Raw genomic sequence first — 27,143 nt, 5'->3', positions numbered from 1 at the left:
TGCTGGATACTCAGACATAGTGTAAGGACACAAGAAACATAAAAAAAGAATAAAATATGACATCTCTAAAGAAACACAAGAATTTTATAGCAACATATTCAAATGAAAAATGAATTTATGAAATGCTGGAGAAAAGAATTTGAAACAATGTTATCATTGCCTCTCAACTTTTGCTTAAGATCAAGTGCAAAATAATAATACTATAGAATCTCTGAGAGATATAATAAAACACAGAAAATACAAAGAAATCAGAAAAAAATTCAGGATATTAATGAGAAATTTCCCAAAGAGAGAAATCGTAAAAAAGAACTAGCAGAAATCCTAAAACTAAAGAATTCATTGAATTAAATTTAAAAATACACTAGATACCTTCAACAATAGACTAGGTTAAGTAGAGAAAATAATTTCTGAACACAAAGACATGTTTTTTTAAATAAATCAACCGGATGAAAATAGAGAAAAAGAATAAAAAAGAATGAAGAAAGTCTACAGGACATATGTAACACCATAGTGACCAAATATTCAAATGTCCATTGTTCCTGAAGGTGAAGAGAAGACCAAAGGGATAGAATAATTAACAAAATAATAGTGGAAAACCTCTCAGTCTAGAAAGATATTTAGACATCCAGATACAGGAAGCTGAGAGGTCCCCAGATAGATACAATCCCAAAAGTTCTTCTCCACGGTACACTATAGTCAAATTGTCAAAAGTAAAAGACAAAGAAACAATCTAAAAAAAAAAAAGAGAGAGAAATAGTGTCTGGGTGATTATAAGAGGAACGTTATCAGACAAAAAGAATGTTTCTCAGCAGAAACTCTACAAGCCAGGAGAGAATGGGTATTCGAAATGCTGAAAGAAAAATATAACTACCAGTGGCTGTCCACTGTCCCATCCATGTTGCCACTCGTCGGGTCCCATCTAGGGTGCCACTTGTTGGGGCTGGGACTGGCCAGGTCTCTGGTCCCAGCTTATTCACTGTCTGGACGCAGACCGCTGTGATACCTTGCTTGGGAACAATTACCCTTAGGTGTCTGAGGGCTATTCCCTTTAGCAGAAGGGAGAGAAAGAGAGACAGTCTTCCAGCGAGAGAACCAGTCTTAGAAAGAGAGTAAATCTTAGCAGTCTCCTTGGAGAGACACTGGGCAGATGCCCTGCGAGCAGGAGAAGTGAAAGAGTCAGAGTGAGGGAGTCCATGAACGAATAGCATGCACATTCCCCAACTGCCTTCACCTGCAGCTTCTTATAGATGTAATCCCGTGGTTTCTTGCACCACACGTGTGGAGACTGCCAATCACTGATGTTCTCGTCTCACGAGCTCTCATGTTAGGAGAGCCAGAATCCCTTCCCCATGCCCTTATCACCAAGGTGTTATATTACTGAGCTATTACAGGTGTTTCTTATAACTCTCATTTCTCCTTCCCATGAAGCTATATGGTGGTCTGCTACAAGTAAGTTCTTACCTAACAATAATAATGCTGAATATAAATGGACTAAACTGTCCAACCAAAAGATACAGAGTGGGTGAATGTATAAAAAACAAGACTTAATCATCTGCTCTTTACAAGAACTTACCTCTTATACTACAGAAATTCAAAGAATCTTTAGAGACTATTATGAACAATTATATACAAATAAATTGAAAAACCTAGAAGAAATGGATAAATTCCTAGACACATACAACCTACTGAGAATGAATCATTAAGAAAGCAAGACCTAAATAGACCAATAAGAAATAATAAAATAGAAGCAGTGATAAAAAATCTCCTAATAAAGGAAAGCCTAGGACCTGATGTCTTCATTGGTGATTTCTACCAAACATTGAAAGAAGTAATAAGCAATATTACTCAAACTATTCTAAAATATTGAGGAAGAAGGAATACTTTCAAATTCATTCTATGAGGCCAGTACCACCCTAATACTCAATCCATATGATGTGCAAATGGCCAAATATATGAAAAAATACTCAACATCACTAATCATCAGGGAAATCCAAATGAAACTACAATGAGACATCATCTTACATCATTTAAGATATTAAATTATTTTTAATAATGGCTATAATTAAAAAAACAAAACAATACCAGATCTGCTGAGGATTTTGAGGAAAGGGAACTCCTTACTCTGTGTGAAGAAATGTAAATTAGTATATTCACTATGGAAAACAATATGGAGATCTCAAAAATCTAAAAATAAACTATCATGTGATCCATCAGTTCCACTACTGGTATTTATCCAAAAGAAAGGAAATTAGTATATCAAAGGGATCCCTGCACTCTTATGTTTATTGCAGCACTATTTACAATAGCCAATATTTGGAATCAACCAAAGTGTCCATCAGTGGATGAATGAATAAAGAAAATGTGGTACGTATACACAATGGAAAACTATTCATCCATAAAAAAGAATGAAATCTTGTAATTTGCAGCAACATGAATGACAAGGTCATTATATTAAGTGAATAAGCCAGGCATGAAAAGATAAATAGCACATGTTAAGGGAGCTAAAAGAGTTGAATGTAGAGAGTAGAATAATAGATACCTGGGAAGGGGGTGTGTGCGTGTGTGTGTGTGTGTGTGTATGTCTGTTGGGAGGTAATCTAGGGGAGATAAAGAAAGGTTTGTTATTGAATACAAACATACAATTGGATAGAAAGAGTAAGTTCTAATTTTCAGTAGCTGAGTAGGGTGACTATAGTTAGTAACAATGTATTCTGTATTTCAAAATAGCTAGAAGAGAGAATTTGAAATATTTTCAACATATAAAACTGATAATACTCAAGTTAATAGATACTCTAAATATGCTGACTCAATCATTACACATTCTGTACATGTAACAAAGTATCACATGTATCCCATAAATGTATACAAATATTATGTATCAATCAAAATACATCCATTGATCATTTGAATTCTATAAACAATAAACTTTGTTGCTGTGAACTAGAAAAAAAAAGATAAAGTAGATTTTGAGGAGAGAGATAAAAAGAAGTTCTTTTTATCCCTTTCTAGATGTAGATCTGAAGTAGATATTTTAAAAACTTTTTTTTTCTCAGATGTGGAAATGGAAGTCTAGGGAACTCAGTTGCTTTTACTTACAAAACTGGACAGTGGAAGTTCCCTGCTGGGGACGGGTGACCTGACCAATTTCCAGACTAGGTTTCCCTCTACAGCACATCTATGCTTTCTTACTGCAGGTTCCGGCCTGCCCACTGCAAGTGGTTCTTTTCCCTGTTTGGTTCCTGGAAAAAAGTTCCAAAGTTACCTAAAGAACAAGATAAAGGTAGGCTCCAATCCATCTCTGGCCCTACTTTTGTTATGTTCTCCAAAATTCTAAAGATATCTTCCCCTCTTAGAGAAGCAGAATAATTTCTCTAATTTGGAAAGCAAAGAACTCATTGGTGTCCTTTTGCCCTTCAGAGCTGTTTGTTTTACTTTCTTTCATTCCTAACTACCTTGATTGTTCTACCTGATATCATAGCAATGTGGGCACCTGCAAATGTGAGAGTATTCTTTTTTATTACCATGGATGATTATAAATGCTTTATCTTTATTTTTCATTAGTGGGATACTGGGACTAAACTTTGCTCACTTTTTTGCCTGCAAATTCTCCAGACAAAGCACCACTGTTTCCTAGGGCAGTTGTACCTTTATAAATGTTTTCCTTTTTTTTCTTTTTTTTTTCTACATAGAAAAAGGCTCTCATGCACTATGTTTGTCACCTAGCATAAGAAATAAAAGCTTTGTAGTTCACAAAAATATAAAATACCTTGAAAGAAACACAGTACAATGAAGTGGAAGAGCTAGGTTTTAACCCTACCTTTTTTTCTATAAATTTTTTTCTGTGTAACATCTAGGTTTTAATTATAAAACAAAATGACTAGAATTGACAAGTTCTCAAACTTATTCAGATAGTAGAGTTTCTATAGGTCAGTGTAACTTTGTGGAATACTGATTTATTTAATTTTATCAAACTAATAGTAACAAATTTACAAAAATAAAAGATTAAGTTATATAATAAAAATCAATCACAACCACTGGAAGTAACTGAATGCATCCATTCAATTAGTAATAAAATAACACTCAATAATAGATAAAGGATTGATAGCATGATCAAAAGTTAACAACAACAACAAAAATACTGTTGAGAAGCTTAACATTCCAAATATTTTATTCTCTGGCTAAATTTTTCCTCTATATTGAAGGAATTGTCACTGTTCAATGTGCTGAAAACTAGGATTCTAAAGCAGCATCATTTAAGAACCTCTGGACAGCATCTCATAGCTCTAAAATATCTATCTCTGTCCATTGCTTCTTGGTTAAATGTTACTTTTTCTGATTCTAATTGCTTTTTGATTTACATACATAGATACTGGGCAGGTATTATATACATTTCTATGTACACTAACTCAAAGCTTTGAACAGAATAACAATTTAAAGTCAAAATTTAGGTATAAATTGTACTCCTGACCAAAGCTTCTGGAATACAGTGATATACCCTCAGTGCTACTGAAACGTCTCTATGGAAACGTTCCATCCCACAAGGGAGAGTACAAGTGGTGCACGCGCAGTCTGAGCATTCGAGACCCATTATGGGTCCATGATATTTTTGAAATCTAGATTCTATCTTTAAAATGTATGTAAAAGTTTCTTATAATAGTTTTAAATTCTTTATCACTAGAAAAAACTCTACATACGAAGTCCCATTTGTTTATTTTTGTTGTTGTTGCAATTGCCGTGGCAGTCTTCTTCATGAAGTCTTTCCCCAGGCCAATATCTTCCAGTGTTTTTCCTATGCTTTCTTTGAGGATTTTTATTGTTTCATGCCTTAAATTTAAGTCCTTTATCCATCTTGAATCAATTTTTGTGAGTGGGGAAAGGTGTGGGTCCAGTTTCAGTCTTTTACATGTAGACATCCAGTTCTCCCAACACCATTTATTGAATAGGGAGTCTTTCCCCCAAGGTAAGGACACTTGTACTAGCCTGTTTATTGCAGCTCAATTTATAATCGCCAAAATGTGGAAACAGTCTAAATGCCCACCAACCCAGGAATGGATTAACAAGCTGTGGTATATGTATACCATGGAATACTATTCAGCCATTAAAAAAAATGGAGACTTTACATCCTTCGTATTAACCTGGATGGAAGTGGAAGACATTATTCTTAGTAAAGCATCACAATAATGGAGAAGCATGAATCCTATGTACTCAATTTTGATATGAGGACAATTAATGACAATTAAGGTTATGGGGGGGAAGCAGAAAGAGGGACGGAGGGGTGGGGTGGGGCTTTGGTGTGTGTCACACTTTATGGGGGCAAGACATGATTGCAAGAGGGACTTTACCTAACAATTGCAATGAGTGTAACCTGGCTTATTGTACCCTCAATGAATCCCCAACAATAAAAAAAAAAAAAACTCTACATACACAACTGTTTTCCAGAAGACTGTCCTGTTTTACTTAAGACAGGTTGCTCACTGGGGGCAAGATCAAGGGTGCACTTTTCAGATTTGCCAATCTTATCTTGGCTCAAGACTCCTTTTTAATCTATCTAGCACAGACCTGCCATGAAAATGCCACTGAAGGCTAGAGAAAATTTCAATTCTTCTACATTAGAAACACTGGTAGCCCTGTCACAAATTAATTGCTATGAGCAGGAAAATTTAAAAAGAAGATTTTGCTAAATGTCAAGTCCTATACCCAGACAAAACATTAAGGTGCATCTTTGTACGTGTTGATTTGGTTCCTGAGTGACTCACTATGTAACCTTGAGATTTCTGCATTTTGTAGGAATAAAAGCAAACTAAATTTTTCAAACAGGGAGGAGCCTCTCTTTTCTGATGCTTGAATTATAGAGGAAATAAAACTGATAAAAGACATGAGTGGGGAGAGGTAGGTGAAAGAATATGTTAACTAGTAAGTGTCTTCTTTTTTTCAAGCTAGCATTTATGAAGCAACTCAAGTCATTATTGAAATACATTATGCCTCCCCAAAACATCATTGAAATAATTCAGATAATTCAAATGACAAATTTGCCTGTTTGGCATTAGATAATTACCTCAAGTTTCCCTTTTATTTTCAGTGTTCAGAATAATACAAAATGTGTTAGATATAGACTTATTTACATTAAAAAGAAGAGAAAATGAAGAGTGGAATTACTTGTTTATCTGATTTGTAAGATCAAAATTAAATTAATGGACATGTAAAGAAAACATGCCCTCTATTGCTACCCAAAAGCACTTGCCTGTTTGACCTTTTATGGGGAGTGTTCTTCCATTCCTTCATTCAACAAATATTCTTTCATTCAACAAATATTTTTGAAATACCTCTGATCTTTCAGAGTATGCTGTAGGTACTAGGGAAAATAGGGGCAGAAGACAAAGCCCTAACCCTCAGGAAAGAGGCACGCCAGGGACATAAAAGGAGCAATGGCAGGTGTGATTCATGCTACATGGAAGAGTAAGCAGGATAAGGCACCAGAGAGTGACTGGGCAAGACTATTTAGAGTAAGTGGTCAGAGAAGGCCTCTTCAAGACATGCTGTTTGAGCAGCAACCTGAAAGAGCATGGAAGACAGACTTGTGGAGATCTGAGGGAAGGATCTTCCTAGCTCTAGGGGAACACACTTTGTATGACCAAGGAAAAGCAATAAACCATTGTGGCTAAGGCCAAATTACTGAGGAAGATGGTGGTAAGAGATGACCTTGGACGGTTTGGCAGGGGCCACACCTGGCAGGACCCTACAGGTCTTTCTTGGGTACTTTTGGTTTTGTTCTAAGTATGATGGAAAAATATTGTAGGAATCTGAAGAGAGAAGAGATGTTATACTATTTGCATTTTAAAAGACCAGTCTGATTGCTGCATAGAGAGAATTGAATGCAGTGAAGCAGGAGCAGGGAGACAATTTAGGCAGAGACTGTAGACAAGACGTGATGGTGGCTGAACTGGACTGGAAGCTGAGATGACGTGGGGAATGTTGGGTTAGGATATGTCTAAAAGTGGAGTCCACAGATGGTTCATGTTGTGGATTGAGCCCTAGAAAACACATTAGTAATTGGATATAGCATATGAGGTGAGTTTGTAGCTCAGATCATAGGTCATGGCTAGAGATTTACATTAGGTAGTTATCTGTATACAATTACATTAAAGCCATGGTTCTGAACACAATTGATGTATAGTCCCTCAATCAATTATATAGAGAACAGAAAGGAAGTGTTGCCTATCGTGAGTACTTCAACATTGACAGGACAGGAAAAGAAGAGATGTTCACAAAAGTATAGTAGGAGGAGCAGCAAGTTATGTGGGAGAACCAAGGAAAACAGTGATGTTACTGAAGGTAAAGAAAGTCTGTCACAGAGGGAATATCAGCTTTATCAAATGCTGTCAAAAAAAGTTGAGTGAAATAAGGACTGAAATTTGACCATTGGAATTGCAGAGTTGAAGAGTATCTAAGATCTTTTCGGAACACTTTTACACTGCTGGTGGGACTGCAAACTAGTACAACCTTTTTGAAAGGAAGTATTAAAACCCTCAAAGAACTCAAGCTAGACCTCCCATTCGATCCTGCAATCCCATTACTGGGCCTCTACCCAGAAGGAAAAAAATCCTTTTACCACAGGGACACTTGCACTAGACTGTTTATCGCAATTTATCTCAATTTACAATTGCCAAAAGGTGGAAACAGCCTAAATGCCCACCAACCCAGGAATGGATTAACAAGCTGTGGTATATGTATACATGGAATACTATTCAACCACTTTCTCTTATGGAGAAAGCTGAGAAAGGGAAGGAGAAGGAGGGAGGGGTTGGGGGACAAGGGGTGTGGTACACCTTTTGTGGGTGGGACACAATTATAAGAGGGTCCTTAACTAACAAAAGCAATTAATGTAACCTGGTTCTGTGTACCCTCAATGAATCCCCAACAATAAAAAAAAAAAAAAGATCTTTTCAAGGATAGTTTTAGAAGAGAGGTAGAAAAAAATTTTAAGGCCAGGCATGGTGGCACATGCTTGAAATCCTGGGTGGATTGCCTGAGCTCAGGAGTTCAAGACCAGACTGAATAAGAGCAAGACTCCATCTCTACTAAAAAAAAAAAAAAGAAAGAAAAAAAAAGAAAAAGAAGAAGAAAAACTAGGTGGCCTGTAGTCCAGGCTACTTGGGAGGCTGAGATAAGAGGATTGCTTGACCCCAAGAGTTTGAGGATACTGTGAGCTATGATGATGCCACGTCACTCTACCCAGGATGACATAGTGAGACTCTATCTCAAGAAAAAAGAAAAAAAAATGAAAGAAAAGAATTTTAAGAGTCTTCTCAAAATCATCCAGTGAAGAGTTGCACAGTGGAAATGGAAAGACAAACTTAATCTTCCAGTTTTATAGGCTGCATCCTACTCTCCTGTTATGTAGCAAACTTTTATTCTCATTTCACAGATGAGAAAATGAAATTATTTGTGAGGCTTAATGCTTTACAATTGTTTGAACTTCTAACATATCGTGATTGCACATGTAAGGTATGAGTTGTTTTGCATCACTTTTGCTTAGACAATTGTTACAATACTTTTTGTTGGAGAAATAGAAATGTATTGTTTATTTTTTTCTGTATTCACTTAGATTTTTTGCAAGTCCTGAGCAACATTAATGAAAGCATAAAATTTTTGCTGCTTTACTTGGCAAGTGATAATAACTGACAAGATACCAAAACCCTCAAAGAAAGAATAATGTTATCAAATAATCATATGTACCAGGCTTGTGCTAAATGTTTATGTGCATGAATTTATATAACCAATGCTCCATGGAGCTCAGACTGTTTAAATGATTTTTTCTAAGGATCCCTATGGAATAAAAGGCAAATCTAAGATTCGAGTTTATATTGGTAGTTTGAAAACCTATTCCCCTTGCCACAGACTACAGACTATATGTTAAAATTCTACATGTTAAGATGTTGATCGCTACCATGAGAAGAGGGAACTCGGATGGAAAAGGGGACCAATAATGTATCTGGATGTCTCCTAACTTCCTAGCTTCTTGCTAATGTTGCTTTTTATGTGCCCTATATTTTAGGTAAATATCTTGGATTTTCCTGTCTGTTAAGATTTTGTTCATCATCCTTCCCTTTGTCTTAATTTATGTATCCTTGAAAGACCAATTGGAATGGTCTTTCTACATAGCTACATAGCTAACTCTGTAATCTTTCTCCCCACCACACACACTGTGCTGCCTTTATAGTCTGCAGCTTTCTTACAGAAATTGCTAAGTGCTTTGTGTCAGCATTATATGTCTATATTTTAAAAATCTCTAGTTCTAGTTAGTATTTTTTTTAAACTTTGGATTATTTTGAGGGTATAAACACTAGATCACAATTTTTTGAATTTTTTAGGTAGAGTCCCTCTTGTAGTTGTGTCCTGCACCCAAAAGGTGTGCCATACACCCCTACCTTGTGCCCTTTAAGTGGGAGCACACCAATGGCCCCTTTTCCCCCTCTCTCATTCCTCTTCCCCCAACTTGAATAGAAATAAGTTTTTCTCCTACCGAAGAACCAACTTTTTTTTGTTTCATTGATTTTCTGAATGATTCTTTTGTTCTCAATTTCATTTATTTCTGATTTAATTTTGGTTATATCTTTTCTTCTCCTGGGTTTGGGATTGGTTTGTCTTTCCTTTTCCATGTCCTTAAGAGATTCATTAAATTGTTGATGTGCTCTCTTTCTGTTTTTCAGATGTGGGCGTTAGGCATCTAATGTGATAAATTCCCCTCTTTTGGACTGCTTTTGAAGTATCCCACAGGTTTTGCTAACTTTTATCTTCATTGTTGCTATGTTAGAGGAATATAATAATTTCCTTATCTCTTACTTAACCAGCTGTCATTCAGCATAATGTTGTTTAATTTCCATGCCTTTGTGTGGGGGGTAAAAATTTTTGTTGGAGTTAGGTTCCACTTTTATTTCCCGTAGTCTGGTTAGATACAAGGTATAATTTGAATTCTTTTACTTTTCTCGAGGTTTGATTTGTGATCTAGGATATAATCTATTTTGGAGTATGTTCCATAGGCTGATGAGAAGAATGTGTGTTCCTTAGCTTTTGGATGGGGTGTTTTGTATGTATACTAAGCCTATTTGTTCTAGGGTTGCCTTTAAGTCTTTTGTATCTTTGTTCAGTTTCTGTTTAGATGGTCTTCCCAGTTCAACCAGAGGATTATTAAAGTCCCAAGTTCTCATGGAATTATAGGACATCATATTGCTCAGACCAATCAATGTCTGTTTCATAAATCTGAGAGCATTTAAGTTGGGTGCATAAATATTTAGAATTAAAATGTTGTCTTGATGTATTGTTCCTTTGACCAGCATGATATCACCATCTTTGTCTTTCTTAACTTTATTTACTTTAAATCCACTTGTATCTGAAAACAAGATCGACCCCTCTTTTCTTCTGATTTCCATTTGCCTGAAATATTGTTTTCCATTCCTTTATACTTTGTCTTGTTTTATCCTTTGAAGCTAGGTATTTTTCCTGGAGACATCATGTGGATGGCTTGTGCTTTTTTATCCAGTCAGCCACCCTGTGACTCTTCAGTGGGGAATTCAAGCCATTAACATTTATTGAGGGGATTGATAAAAGTAGTGGAATTCTCTTTACCTTATTTTGTGAGGGTCCATTTCTTAGTTTTATCCTTTGTGCCATTGTGAAAACTAGATTTTGTCTTTTAGTTTCTGGGTGTTTATTTGCTAGTGGTCCATTGTGATGGTCAGTGTGGAGAACAAGTTTGGTCATTTCCTGTAGAGCTGGTCTTAGACAAATTTCCTCAGTGTTTGTATATCATAAAAGATTTGATTTCTCCATCAACTTTGGATTCTATTTACAGAATTTTCTTTTGAAAGATTCTGATTTTGGACAGATTCCAAAATATTGAGTTTGGACAGGTTCATTGCAATATGTCTTGAAGATTCTCCATTTGTGTTGAGATGACCCAGAGTTTGATATTCCTCTAAAACAGTAGTTTTCAACCTGTGGGTTGCAACCCATTTGTAACAATGAAAATATATCCTGCATATCAGATATTTACATTACGATTCATAACAGTAGCAAAATTACAGTTACGAAAATAATTTTTTAGTTGGGGGTTACCACAACATGAGGAACTGTATTAAAGGGTTGTGGCATTAGGAGGCATTTAGGAAGGTTGAGAACCACTGCTCTAAATGGAGCTTTTCAAAATCTATAGTGATACTTGGGAAGTTTTCATTTATGATATCCTCCAGTAGGACTTCCATTCCTTTAGGATGTTATTCTTCCTCTTCAGGAATACCTATTATTCATATGTTTGAATGCATTGTGAAGTCCCACAATTCTCTGAGTGAATATTCTACTTTCTCTCTCTTCTTTTTGCCTTTTTAACTACCTGGGTTAGCTCATGAACTTTATCCTCTAATTCTGAGATTCATTCTTCTCCATGGTCTAATCTGTTATTGATACCTTTTACCGAATCTTTAAATTCCCTGATTGATTTCTTTAAGTCCTTAAGCTCTGCTATATGCTTTCTATATTCTTCATATCTTTTATCCATTTTTTGGTTCTGGCTTTCCACTTTCTCATCAATTCCCTTTATTATTTTTTCCATCCACATTTGAAATCCCCTTTCTGCCATTTCCATTAATTCTTTATAGGTGGATTCCTCTGTGGTAGCTATCTCATGATCCTCTAGATCTATTCTAGTTTTTCATATTGCCTTGTATACTCTATTCTAATATTTCAATTTCTCTGTTGGTTCCTCCTCATGTGTATTTCCTTCTTCTTTACTTCCTTCCTCTACTTTTTCCTTTCCATTGCCTCTTTCACTTTAAATTACCTTGTCTCAGAGCTTAGGTGTTGAAGTAGCATAGGCCAAAGGGAAAATAAGGAGAAAGAGTGAGAAGGGAGAAATAAAAGAAGAAGATAAAGAGACAGAAGAAGAAGGAGGAGGAGGAGGAGGAGAAGGAGAGATGGTTGGAAGGAAAGAATTGAAAAAAAGAGTACAAAAATGACAGCAAGAGAGAGAGTGACAGGAGAAATTGTGATGCTTGGCAGGGTGCTTTAACCATACCCACAGATCTAGTCCTTTGAGGGGCTTGGCTGGGCAGGTCTCTCTAACTCAGGAGCTCCTTAACAGCCTGGCTAAAAGCAAGACCCCACCTGTGCCAAATATAGAAAGAAATCAGCAGTAAGTTGTAATGAGGGGCTGCCAATATCTTCTTCAAAAGGCCAATGCTAGAAGGACACCCAAGACCATGAGCTCATTTCATCCTTGGATCAGCCAATACTATGATCCCCCAGCCAGACTAATGCTGTGGTCTCCTAGTCCTCAGAGAAGAGCAAAAGTGGAAAAAATAATAAAAATAGATTAAAAGGTTAAAAATATAATTGTATAAAATAAAGAAGAGAAAAAAGGATATTTTAGCTGTAGTATGAGGAATTTATGTGGCAAATATGAGAAAAGTAGAAAAGTCTCCACTAAAGTAAAAGAAGAGAAATAAAAAATAGAGAATAAAACAGCTCAAAATGGTAACAAAAATGGAAGAGACCTTGCTATTGAAAAAAATAAAAATACAATCAAAGCAAAAAAAACAACAAAAACAACAACAACAATAACAACAAAAGAGAAAAAAATAGATAAGTAAAAACTAAGAAAAAAAATTTTACAAAAGCAAAACAATACATATGCTTGTGTGTGTATACAGGGTGGACATAAAGTTCACATGCAATTTAAAGTTATGTTACAGCTGGTTTTAATTGCACACAAACTTTATGTCCACCCTCTGTGTGTGTGTTCATGTGGAATATATATATATATATATATATATATATATATATATATATATATATATATCACAATATATTGCCTGAACACCAGCTGGTGCTGTAACATTAGGAGACAGAGAATACACACTGAATTTATTGTGTATCTGGGGGTTGAAAGCCACTTTCTAATTGTAGAGGAGACAGGATTTTGTCTTCCTGAATTTTTTGCCCTCAATCTGAGCCTTTTTGCTTCATCAGCATTCAGTCCCTACAGGACTGGATTCCCAAAGCTCTTGTCAGACTTCCCAGGAGACCTGTCAGACAGTGTCCCCTGATAATAATGTGGTCCTCTTGGTGGTTGTGGGGGCTGATCAGTACACCCCAAGGATGGACAGTGGAGCTCAACAGGAGCACCAGAGTCTGCCTTGTACTAGGACTCTGCAGACTGATCCTCTTGCACAAGTAGTCTTCCCACAGTGGTATTACCCTGCCAGCAGCTAAGCTGATGGAGAACCACCCTTCCTAACTTTCAACCCCTGTATCCGGGCACTGTTCAAGTCTACTTGCTGCTCCAGTGAGCAGCCTAGCCCAAAATCAAGATACCACAACATAGCTCTTTTCTATCCCCAGACTTCTGTGGGAGAGCCAGACAACTCGGTGGCCTCTGCCTGTACCAAACACCTGCCTTCTGTGTTGGTTTTTTTCAGCTCCAGACCTCCTCATTGGCTCCTGAAGTCTCTGTTTCACTGTGTCCCCAGAGTAACATTTGCACAGATTCCCCAGCCAGTGGTGGCTGAAGACCACTTTCTCTTGTCTTACCATGAGTAGCTGGTAAGAAGATGTGTCTGGTAAGTCAACTTGCTCCATCCCCCTAGTTTGCACATTTTTTAAGAGGTAAAGGCTATGTCTTATTTTTTTAAATTTCAGAATATTATAAAGATACCAACTTTTAGTTACATAAATTACTTTTGAATACTTCGAGTCAAAGTTATATAGGCCCATCACCCAGAGGGTGTGCATTGTAACTTTTCCCAAAAGAAAAAAAGACATTTTCTTAAAAAGATATCTGCATTTGAATATTTATAGCAGCATAGTTCACAGTTGCAAAGATGTGGGAGCTAGTTTTCTTCTTCTTGACCTTTGTTTAGTTTCAACCACAGTGTCAAATTGTGGACTTTATTATTATCTTATTATAAGTTATGAGTAAATTTAATCTTGCTTTAACGAACACTTTTATTATGGGATTAATTGTGCAGTCAGGTCTTTTAAGAACAGATTATAGGGCGGTGCCTGTGGCTCACTCGGTAGGGCGCCGGCCCCATATACCGAGGGTGGCGGGTTCAAAGCCAGCCCCGGCCAAACTGCAACCAAAAATAGCCGGGCGTTGTGGCGGGCGCCTGTAGTCCCAGCTACTCGGGAGGCTGAGGCAAGAGAATCGCATAAGCCCAGGAGTTGGAGGTTGCTGTGAGCTGTGTGAGGCCATGGCACTCTACTGAGGGCCATAAAGTGAGACTCTGTCTCTACAAAAAAAAAAAAAAAAAAAGAACAGATTATAGCAGTAATTCTCAAACTTTAATATGAGTAAAAATCAAACTGTAGATCTTGTTAAAGTGCAAATTCTGATCTACAGGACTTGAGCTTTTATATGTAGTATTTGTAACAGGCGCCCAAGTGATAACAATGCTGCTGATTCATAGATTATAGTTTGAGTAACAAGGTATTTCAGTTCTAATGAAGCAAAATAAATCACTGTTGACATTTAAGAAAGCTCATTTACCTGACTGAGTAATATTTTTCTTTCCAGAGAGGCCAATCGAGTGCCCTCTGTTCCCAAGGTAACATATTCTCTCAACCTATACCTAGACAAGGAAAAAGATCAGGATATCTTTAGTTCAGTGTAAATGTTCAGTTGTTACCTGGAGGACTTTAATAGGAAAAAATTCTTTCTACACTGACTGAGTACCACTTAATTGCTGTGTGCACTGTAATTTCACCTTTGGAATAAGAACAATTGATTCAGTTTGGAAAATTGTTAAATCTCAGATTAGGATTGCTAATAAAGTTTTATGGGCAAAAAAAGTTTGAAAATTTAAAATTTATATAGCATTCAGTAATACTTGCTAGGTGTTATATGTTTCTCGATTTTAATCTAGAAAAAAATAATTAATTTTTTTAAATAATTATTTTTTAAGTGATGAAAATAATTAATTAGGTATTAAAATGCTTCTGAGATCATGCTCTTTCTGAGGCAGGGCCTCCTAGCAAGTAACAGACTTCCCCAGGAATATTCTTGGTAGATAACTTTTCCCTTGCATTGCCCTGCTAGTGACCAAGACCTGGAAGCATTTTGTGTTACTCGACTGAATGAGATAATATGTCAATATGCCAAATAAAAACACAGACAACTTTTGGTAGAAATCTTTCCACCTTTTACTTCTAGTTCTTCTAATTAAAAAAATTATCCTAAAGGGACATCTAAATTGAATATTGTCTTAAAATTCTGCATATACTTTTACATAGTTCTCAAACATAAGTGCTTTTTAATATATATTTTAATAGATAAAAATGTTTAAGGCAGCACTTAAATACCATATTTTTAAAGACATATATAACTGTAATGCCTCAGATTTGTAACTAGGAGGATCCAACTTTAAGATAAAATAAAATAATGGTGGCTGCTTAAGTTTGAAACTATCTATCTATCTATCAATTCATTCCTCTATACATGTGTATATTTTCATCTATGTATGTATGTATCTACCTATATCTACCTGTCTATAGCAAGAAAAATGGCCTATTGCTGCATAACTAGGCCACTTGCCACATAACTAGGAAACAAATTCTATAAACTTCAATTTACTTTTTAAAAGTGTAAATAATCATCCAAGAGCATCAGAGTTGGCTCTAGAGCTGTGAGGTCAAGTAGAGGTGACACAGAAGAAAAAATGATACAGGTGCAATGGGGCCATTAACATGGAACATAGATAATGTCAATTAGGGTTCACTTCCAGAAGTAGAAGTTTCACCTTAATGTGAAATATGCTAAAAACATATCTAAGCTGTGGTAGGCCTGAGCAAGGACTATTAAAATATCAGAAAGAAAGAACCTAGAAAGTACATGGAACTAGAGAAATTGATCTTGAGAAGCATGATAGATTGTTTCCAAAGGTAGCCATCACTATCTTCCACCTCTCATGCATTTTTGATAATGTGACTTTGGCATTCTTTTCACTGGGAGGTGGAGTCTTGAATTTGAGTTTGCACTTTGACTTGCCTTGAGAAATAATGTGTGGTGAAAGTGAGACTGTAACTTCTGAGGCCAGACCTCGAGTGATCCTATAGCTTGCATTTGTGTCCCATTGGAGCTCTGACTCACCATGGAAAGAAATCAAACTACCTCTCTGGAGAATGCATGAGACAAAAAGTACCTAAAGAAATCCATGATTCCTGGGGAATAAAGTCTCATCAGAGAAAAAGACCCTCATATTCTGACCATTCCAGACATTCCAACTGAGTGGCCAAAGCCATATCAGATGTTCCAGTACAAATTACACCATTTCATTAGGCCCAGGGGATAACATGAGAAACAAAAACAAGCTGTCTCAGATAAGCACTGCCCAACTAATCCACAAAATCATGAGCAGATAAAATGTTATTTTTATCCATTTAGTTTTGGAGTGTTTTGGACTAGGTAGGTTTCTTAGAAGAAGGAAGTAGCCCTAAATGTTTAGTGGCAAAGAGATTGTTTAAAGCAAGGGTAAGGGGAGTAAAATAAAAGAGTCTACTGGAACAAGATAGAATCAAGACTAGGAAAATACAGAACAACAACAAGATTTGTTTTTCACATTTCACTGTAACAATGTTAGAAGGTCTCTGAAAATAAGGTTAGCCACCAAAACTCTTTCCTTGATATTGCTGATACAGAAAATTGCCATACAAATAAATGTGAACAGAAACAAGCAAGAAAACCAAAAGAAACACAATACCCACTAAAAATTCTGATATTTATAAAGCACAAAATGTTTATCAGAATATTTTGGTGATAAAATGAATTATGAAGCTGATACAATGAAATCATGAAGCAGAAAAATACTGTAACACAACTTTTCAAAATAAATTTGTCATTGAACAAACAATTGCTGATTTGAAACAACAGAAAAAATTGTAAACTCAAAGATGGAAAAATAGGAATGGAAAAACAAGTTATAAACAGATGTGGACAAAACTCAGGAAAGATATTGAAAAACACAAAAACTTCACAGTAATGAATACTTAATTACCCAAAAAAGAATGGATATAACAAAAAAAAGCAATACAGAGACGATGAGGAAGAAAAAAATTTAACAAGAAAGTCTTAGCCAGAGCAAATAAGGAAGAGATAGAAACAAAAGACATCTAATTTGGAAAAGAGGATTGTCCCTGTTTGCAGATGGCATGATCTGACTAAGAATCCAGCAAAGAACTCTAGACAGATAAATAAATTCTGTAAATTTGCAGAATACAAAATCAATAAACAAAAATCAATAGTGTTTCTATTACACTAATTACAAACTAACTGAAGAAAAAAGCAATCCAGTTTACAACAGCCACAAAAATAGCAAATACCTAAAAATAAATTTAACCAAAAAATGAAATATCTCTACAATAAAAACTACAAAAACTAATGAAAGATATTGAAAAGGATGCATATACCCCAATTAAAAATATTCCAGAAGCTATAGGAATTAAAATAGCATGGTGCTGACCTAAAAGCAGACACAAACCAATGTAACAGAACAGAAACCTAGAAATAAATTCATGTATTTGCAGCCAACTGATTTTCAACAAAGGCACCAAGAACATCCATTGGATAGGAATGGTTTTGAGAAAACTGAATGTCCATATGCAGAAAAATGAAACAAAATCTTTATCTCTTACCATACACAAAAGTCAACTGTAGGTGGATTAAAAACTTAAATGTAAGACCAGAAACTATAAAACTACTAGCAAAAAACATAGGAAAAATGCATCAGAACATTAGTCTAGGAAATTTTTTGTGGATAAAACCTTGAAAACACAGGCCACAAAGGCAAAAACAGACAAATGGGATTGTATCTCACTAAAAATCTGCATAGCAAAGAAAACATCCAACAGAGTGAATAGATAACCTGCAGACTGAGAGAAAATATTTGCAAACTATTTATTTAACAAGAAATTAATACCCAGAATATATAAGAAATTAAAGCCATGCAACAACAACAACAAAAAAGTTACCTGATTTAAAAATGGGTGAGTGAGCTGAAAAGACATTTCTCAAAAGAAGACGTGCAAATGGCCAATGGTATCTGGAAAAAAATGTTTAACATCACAAATCATTAGGGACATGCAAATCAAAACTTCAAGGAGATATTGTCTTAACCCAGTTAGAATGGCTATTAGCAAAACAAAACAAAACAAAAAAAAAAGTAATAAATGCTGATGAGGATAGGAAGAAAGAGAACTCTTGTATATCACTGGGGATATAAATTAGTGTAGCTATTATGAAAAATACTATGGAGATTTCTCAAAAAAAAAAAAATAGAGCTACTATAACATCTGGTGACCCTATATTGGATATGTATCTAAAGGAAAGGAAATCAGTACATTGAAGATATTTCTGCACTTCCATGTTTATTACAGCATTATTCACAATAGCTAAGATATGGGACCAACCTGTGTTCATTACCAGATAAAGAGATAGAGAAAATATGATATATATCTGCAATTGAATATTATGCAGCCATTAAAAAAGGTGAAATCTCATCATTTGTGGCAACATAGATAAGCCTGGAAGACATTGTTCAAGTGAAGTAAGTCAGGCACAGAAAGATAAATAATTCATGTCCTCACTTACATGAGGAAACTAAAAAAGTTACTCTCACAGACATATAGAGTAAAATAATGGTTGCTGAGAAAGTCAGGGAGAATCCTGGGAGAGGACCAGCAGGTGAAGAATCCAGGAAGTATTTACATAGGAGAAGAATTACCTTGAAGGAAGAACCAAACTCCAGAAGAAGGGAATTTGCACACCAGAGCTAACTGCAAAAGAACCCAAGAGAACTCAAGTTGCATGAGAGCAGAGCTCTACTCCATGTCACTCTGTCACAATACTGGATACTCCAGAGGTAGTTTCTGAAGGAATCAATGAAGTAAATGAATAACTTAAAAGCATAGCTATGAATCTTTAAAAAAAAAAAAAATTTAAGGCAGGCATGGGGGCTCATGCCTGTAATCCTAGCACTCTAGAGGCTAAGGCAGGTGGATTGCTTAAGCTCAGGAGTTGAAGACCAGCCTGAGCAAGAGCAAGACCCTATCTCTACTAAAAAGAGAAAAACTAGCCTAGCCGGGCATTATAGTGGGCACTGGTAGTTTCAGCTACTTGGGAGGCTGAAATAAGAGGATCACTTGAGCCCAAGAGTTAGAGGTTGCTGAGAGCCATGATGACACCACAGCACTCTACCCAGGGCACAGAGTGAGACTCTGCCTCAAAAACAAAAAGGAAAGTAAAAACAAACAAAAAAATTTTTAAAAGGAAAGTAAAAAACAAAACAAAACAAAAAAAAAAAAATTTAAGTGGGGAAAGGCCTGCCTGTGCCCTTGTCCTTGGTCCTGAATGATCATGTTTAGCCACATACAATAGTTTCCCAACCCTGGTTCGTGGTGTCCAAAATCTAGTTTTTCTTTGTTTGAATTTTCCATCTTTATGAAATAAAAAAGTCTAATTTTTTGAGCTGCAGAATAAATCATTCCATGATTTAGGTTCTGAGCTTCTACAACTAACTGTTGAATGTACTTTCAACAATTCTATCATACCACTTAGAAACACTTTCCCTACACCCTCTGGGAAATAGGGTGTTTTGTGTTTCTCATCCTCCTCTGATGTTATACTTTAGTTTTAAAATAACAATAATTATCACTAAATTACTCAGTGATCAAGTGAAACACCAGGTGCAAACAAAAGTTCTGACCACACTAGAACATGCCCTTGTTACTGCAAACGACTTAAGAGCTTTGCGCTTATGAAGCCAGTGATCATGTTATTCTACAAATTTGAATACACTGAAAAAACAGCATAAGCTGATTCTTTCTTCAAAAAAAAAAAAAAGAAGTTGCTTAAAGCATACAAAAGTACAGCTTGAGGTGAGGAATAACTTCTAGTATTCCATAGAACTGTAGGGTTAAATTGTTAACAATAATTTACTGTATATTTTCAAATAGCTACAAGAGAGGATTTTGAATGGTCCCAACACAAAGGAATTGATAAATGTTTGAGATGATAAATATCCTGTTTACCTTGATTCGATCACTACAACTACACATTGTATATATTAAAATATTACTCCTTAAATATGTATAATGATATGTCAATTAAAAAAGATTTTTAAGGCTCTCTGGTCCTCCCATTCATCAGCCAGCCACTTCTTCTAGTGCAGCGCCAGCCGCATCCCCCAGGCACCATAGTGAAAGTAAGGTCGTATGGGGCGCCTGGGCACCAGGGCTACTTTTAACTCTGGCAAAGTGGATATTGTTGCCATCAATGATCCTTTCATTGACCTCAACTACATGGTCTACATGTTCCAGTATGATTCCACCCATGGCAAATTCCATGCACAGTCAAGGCTAAGTACGGGAAGCTTGTCATCAATGGAAATCCCATAACCATCGTCCAGGAGTGAGATCCCACCAAAATCAAATGGGGCGAGGCAGGCACTGAGTATATTGTGGAGTCCACTAGCATCTTCACCACCATGGAGAAGGCTGGGGCTCACCTACAGGGGGGTTCCAAAAGGGTCATCATCACTGCCCCTTCTTCTGATGCCCCCGTGTTTGTGATGGGTGTGAATCACAAGAAGTACAAAAACAGCCTCAGCATTGTCAGCAATGCCTCCTGCACCACCAACTGCTTAGCCCCCTTGGCCAAGGTCATCCATGACAACTTCGGCATTGTGGAGGGACTTATGACCACAGTCCATTCCATCACTGTCATCCAGAAGACTGTGGATGGCCCCTCTGGGAAGTTGTGGCATGATGGTCGCCGGGCTCTCCAGAACATCATCACTGCCTCAAGTGGTACAGTCAAGGCTGTGGGCAAGGTCATCCCTGAGCAGAATGGGAAGCTTACTGGCATGGCCTTCTGGGTCCCCACTGCCAACGTTTCAGTCGTGGATCTCATCTGCCATCTGGATAAGGCTGCCAAATACGATAATATCAAGAAAGTGGTGAAGCAGGCATCAGAGGGCCCCCTCAAGGGCATCCTGGGTTTCACCAAGCACCATTTCATCTCCTCTGAGATGACACCCATTCTTCCACCTTTGATGCTGGGGCTGGCATGGCCCTCAATGACCACTTTGTCAAACTCATTACCTGGTATGATAATGAATTTGGCTACAGCAACAGAGTGGTGGACCTTATGGCCCACATGGCCTCCAAGGAGTAAGAACCCCCAGACCAACAGCCCCAGCCAGAGCACAAGAGGAAGAGAAAGGCCCTTAGCTGCTGGGGTACCCCTGCCTACTCAATCCCCCACCTCACTAAGAATCTCCTCTCGACATAGTTTCCACACCAGACCCCCTAAAGAATGGGAGGGGCCTAAGGAGCCCCACCTTGTCATGTAACATCAATACATTTCCCTGAATTTAAAAATAAAAAGGGGGACTGAGAGACAAGATGGCGGACTGAAGCCAGCTTTCAACAAAGGCTCCCGTCCAGAAGGAGAGTTAAGGGACAGGAATTTAGTAAGTATCCTGGTGGACTTGAGCCTCACCAAGAGAGAAGGCTGAAGAACGCACATCAACACCGCTGAGGCAAGTTGTGATCACAAGGACGCAAACAAAAGGTACAAAATCCACCACCAAGCGGACGGGAGTCCCCCTCCCCCATGAGACCGGCTCTGTAGCCCCACAATTGAACAAGTGGGCAGAAATTAAAGCCCCTCCCACTATACTCCACGGGAGAGACCTTCTAAAAACTGGACCTACCTCCCCTACTGGGGTGCCGTGGCGTTCTCCTGCCAGACATAGGGCTGAATAAAACTTTGGGAATCCTTTGCCGGCAACCCTGAATCCCCGGCGCTCCCCTCCCGCCCACTGAGGTCTGGAGGCCTGTCCCCCAGGACTTCGGATCCTTGGGTGATTTCTCAAGGGGAGTGGACAGTCCCCGAGTTGTGTCTGGTCAGCATTGACTCTGAGGCGCGCCGAGTGAGGAGAGGGCACCGGGCTGAGGGGGAGTCACGCCTCGCGGCACTTCCCTGCGGTGCAGTGCACCAACCCTCCCCGGGCATACGGGGCCCAAGACTGAATCAGACTCTGGCCTCCCCGCTGAGAGCTGAGAACCCCTACTCTCACTCGGGGTCTGAGGGCCTATCCCCCAGGAGTTCGGCTCCTTGGGTGATTTCTCGAGGGGAGTGCACAGTGCCTGAGCTGCGTCAGGTTAGCGCTGACTCTGGGATACGTGAGCGAGGAGAGGGCACTCCGCTGAGGGGAAATCAAGCCTTGGCGGCACTTCCCTGCAGTGCAGTGCAGGAGCCCTCCCCGGGCACAAGACTGAATAAGACTCTGGCCTCCCCGCTGAGAGCTGAGAGCCCCTACTCTCACTCGGGGTCTGAGGGCCTATCCCTCCGGAGTTCGGCTCCTTGGGTGATTTCTCGAGGGGAGTGCACAGTGCCGGAGCTGCGTCAGGTCAGCGCTGACTCTGGGATACGTGAGCGAGGAGAGGGCACTCCGCTGAGGGGAAATCAAGCCTTGGCGGCACTTCCCTGCGGTGCAGTGCAGGAGCCCTCCCCGGACCGTAGTATTGCGTGAAACTGAATGAAACTCTAGCTTCCCCCCGCCCCACTCCCAATCCGGGTCTGGGCGCCCATCCCCCAAGAGTTCTGATTCTTGGGGGATCTCTTAAGGGGTGTGGACCCAGCACAAACTGCGGCCGCTCAGTGCTGACTCTGGGGCGCGGGACAGAGGAGAAAAGGGTCGCCTGAGTGCCCACACCAGAGCAGCAGTTCCCTGGAGGTAGATCAACAGCCGTTTTTTCTTTAACGGCAGAACGCTCACTTCTGGATATTCTGAGGCCACACCCCCTGTCTCCCTGGGCAACCAGAGGAGGCCACCGGTGACACGGCTCACAAACCCGGAAGCCTCCAGGGCGGGGCCGACCCAGAGAGGTGTTCAGACGCAATTCTCCAGCAGCAAAGACGTTTGAACTCAAAACAGCCCGTCTCCTGTAGGCGACGACAGGAACAGAGACAGAACCTCACAAAGTTGTCTGTTCTGTTCTGTTCTGTTAGCAGCATCCATCAGGGACGGGGCTAAGCCTGAGTGAACACCTCCTTCCCATCACCTGCATCAAACACTCAAAGATGTCAGGCCCCATCTCCTCCTGCTAGATAGCGGCAGTCTGCGGGGGCCTGGCAGACTTCCTCGCGATTCAGGCAGGTGCAAACCCCTGGAGTGTCTGTTCACTGCAGGCAACTGGGTTAGCCATCTGCAGAGATACCAGTGACTGGGTCCGACGGAGGGGCAAAGTGGGGAAGGAGACGTCAACCTTCCCAGACTGCTCTGTTTGCGGGGTGGCTCCTCCTGACTCCACGCTGCACTGGAGTGAGCTGTCTCAGAGGAGTCACCAGGCCCCTGTGATCCAGTTCCCAGAGACCTCTTGAACCCTTCCACCTGAGACAAGTGCCGATTGAGACAGTTGATTCGGACCTTTTGAACTGGGCTAATAGACTGAGGACTTTTCAGGTGGTACCCTGGGTGTGCGATTGTAGGAAGGTTTGATTCTCCTTTTCCAACTGGGGCCAGAGGTGGGCAGGCGGGGTGACTTAATTGCTGATTTTTCCACACAGCTGAGACTTCAAGCCAGAGTAGAAGTTGCAATAGGATAGAACAGAAACCAGCTGAAAACAAGACAGAACCACTTTGCTCCACCACACCAGACAGGGCCCCAGTTTCTCAGGCCACAACACTGTACGGGCCCTCGATAAAACCCCAGGGGAAAAACCAAAGGGAGTAAACCATGGGGCGGAATCAGCGGAAAAACTCTGGTAACATGAATAACCAGAATAGATCAACCCCCCCAAGAAAAGATACGGCAGATGTGATTGAAGATCCCATTCATAAACAACTGGCTGAGATGTCAGAAGTCGAATTCAGAATTTGGTTTGCAGACAAGATTAATAAAATGGAATTAGGAATTCGTGGAGAAATTCAAAAACTGTCTCAAGAATTTAACGAATTTAAAGACAAAACCACCAAAGACTTAGACACACTGAAACAAGAACTTACAGCCCTCAAAGATATGAAAAATACAGTAGAATCCCTCAGTAACAGAATGGAGCAAGCAGAAGAAAGGATTTCTGACATTGAAGATAAAGTCTTCGAACGCTCCCAATCTCTCAAAGAGGAAGAGAAATGGAGAGCAAAAACGGATCACTCACTCAGAGAGCTCTCAGATAATTCGAAAAAACATAACATAAGGGTTATAGGAATTTCGGAGGCTGATGACGTGGCAGCCAAGGGCACAGAGGCCCTTCTACATGAAATTATGAAAGAAAATTTTCCAGACATGCCTAGAGAATCTGAAATTCAGATAGCAGACAGCTTCAGAACCCCAGCACGATTCAACCCCAAAAAGCCATCTCCCAGACATATCATAATTAGCTTCACTAAAGTTAACATGAAAGAGAAGATTCTCAAAGCAGCCCGGCGAAAGAAAACTATAACGTACAAAGGTAAGAATATTAGAATAACTGCAGATCTCTCTGCTGAAACTTTTCAAGCAAGAAGAGGCTGGTCATCAACTTTTAATCTCCTAAAGCAAAAAAACTTTCAACCCAGGATCTTGTATCCAGCTAAACTGAGTTTCATCTATGATGGAGAAATTAAATACTTCAATGACATTCATATGTTGAAAAAATTTGCCATAAGTAAACCAGCTCTTCAGGATGTTCTCAGACCTATCCTCCACAATGACCAACCCAATCCTATACCACAAAAGTAAACTCACTCAGAAACTTCGGATCAAACTCCAACTTCCACACTGGCGAAAGGATTAAAAATGTCCACTGGACCTTTGAAAAACTCGATACCCAAAATTCCACCAGACTTATCCTTACTCTCCATCAATGTGAATGGCTTAAACTGTCCTCTAAAGAGGCATAGGTTAGCTGACTGGATACAAAAACTTAAGCCAGATATTTGTTGCATACAAGAGTCACATCTCAACTTAAAAGACAAATACAGACTCAGGGTGAAAGGATGGTCATCCATATTTCAGGCAAATGGTAATCAGAAAAAAGCAGGTGTTGCAATTTTATTTGCAGATACAGTAGGCTTTAAACCATCAAAAGTAAGGAAGGACAAGAATGGTCACTTCATATTTGTTAAGGGTATAACTCAATATGACGAGATCTCAATTATTAATATCTATGCACCCAACCAGAATGCACCTCAATTTATAAGAGAAACTCTAACAGACATGAGTAACTTGATTTCCTCCAGCTCCATAATCGTTGGAGATTTCAACACTCCCTTGGCAGTGTTGGATCGATCCTCCAGAAAGAAGCTGAGCAAAGAAATCTTAGATTTAAACCTAACCATCCAATATTTAGATTTAGCAGACATCTACAGAACATTTCATCCCAACAAAACTGAATACACATACTTCTCATCAGCCCACGGAACTTACTCCAAAATTGATCACATTTTAGGTCACAAGTCTAACCTCAGTAAATTTAAAGGAATAGAAATTATTCCGTGCATCTTCTCGGACCATCATGGAATAAAACTTGAATTGAGTAACAACAGGAATCTGCATACCCATACAAAAACATGGAAGTTAAATAACCTTATGCTGAATGATAGCTGGGTCAGAGATGAGATTAAGAAAGAAATCACCAATTTTTTGGAACAAAATGACAATGAAGACACAAGCTATCAGAACCTCTGGGACACTGCAAAGGCAGTTCTAAGAGGGAAATTTATAGCACTGCAAGCCTTCCTCAAGAGAACGGAAAGAGAGGAAGTTAACAACTTAATGGGACATCTCACGCAACTGGAAAAGGAAGAACATTCCAACCCCAAACCCAGTAGAAGAAAAGAAATAACCAAAATTAGAGCAGAATTAAATGAAATTGAAAACAAAAGAATAATACAACAGATCAATAAATCAAAAAGCTGGTTTTTTGAAAAGGTCAATAAAATAGATAAACCTCTGGCCAACCTAATCAGGAAAAAAAGAGTAAAATCTCTAATATCATCAATCAGAAACAACAAAGACAAAATAACCACAGACTCATCAGAAATCCAAAAAATCCTTAATGAATATTACAAGAAACTTTATTCTCAGAAATATGAAAATCTGAAGGAAATAGACCAATACTTGGAAGCACGCCACCTTCCAAGACTTAACCAGAATCAAGTGGAAATGTTGAACAGACCCATATCAAGTTCAGAAATAGCATCAACTATACAAAACCTCCCTAAAAAGAAAAGCCCGGGACCAGATGGTTTCACATCAGAATTCTACCAAACCTTTAAAGAGGAATTAGTACCTATATTACTCAACCTGTTCCAAAATGTAGAAAAAGAAGGAAGACTACCCAACACGTTCTATGAAGCAAATATCACCCTGATCCCCAAACCAGGAAAAGACCCAACAAGAAAAGAAAATTATAGACCAATATCACTAATGAATATAGATGCAAAAATATTCAACAAGATCCTAACAAACAGAATCCAGCAACACATCAAACAAATTATACATCATGACCAAGTTGGTTTTATCCCAGGGTCTCAAGGCTGGTTCAATATACGTAAATCTATAAATGTAATTCAGCACATAAACAAATTAAAAAACAAAGACCATATGATTCTCTCAATTGATGCAGAAAAAGCTTTTGATAATATCCAGCATCCCTTCATGATCAGAACACTCAAGAAAATTGGTCTAGAAGGGACTTTTCTTAAACTGATAGAGGCTATCTACAGCAAACCCACAGCCAATATCATATTGAATGGAGTTAAATTGGAATCATTTCCACTCAGATCAGGAACCAGACAAGGCTGCCCATTGTCTCCATTGCTTTTCAACATTGTAATGGAAGTTTTAGCCACCGCAATTAGGGAAGAAAAGGCGATCAAGGGTATCCATATAGGGTCAGAAGAGATCAAACTCTCGCTCTTCGCAGATGATATGATTGTGTATCTGGAAAACACTAGGGACTCTACTACAAAACTCCTAGAAGTGATCAAGGAATACAGCAGCGTCTCAGGTTACAAAATCAACATTCATAAATCGGTAGCCTTTATATACACCAACAACAGTCAAATTGAAAAAGCAGTTAAGGACTCTATCCCATTCACAGTAGT

At 38.6% G+C, this 27,143-nt stretch overlaps 1 pseudogene; it reads left to right on the top strand.

The window, feature by feature from the left end:
• The first annotated feature begins 20,259 nt into the window (after positions 1-20,259).
• LOC128588377 (glyceraldehyde-3-phosphate dehydrogenase-like) lies at positions 20,260-21,220 on the top strand (annotated as a pseudogene).
• Positions 21,221-27,143: the final 5,923 nt, after the last annotated feature.

The sequence above is a fragment of the Nycticebus coucang genome, chromosome 1, assembly GCF_027406575.1.
Source record: "Nycticebus coucang isolate mNycCou1 chromosome 1, mNycCou1.pri, whole genome shotgun sequence".
NCBI classification, from domain to species: domain Eukaryota; kingdom Metazoa; phylum Chordata; class Mammalia; order Primates; family Lorisidae; genus Nycticebus; species Nycticebus coucang.
The sequence above is the reverse complement of the archived record's forward strand: the minus strand, read 5'-3'. Positions and strand labels throughout refer to the sequence as shown.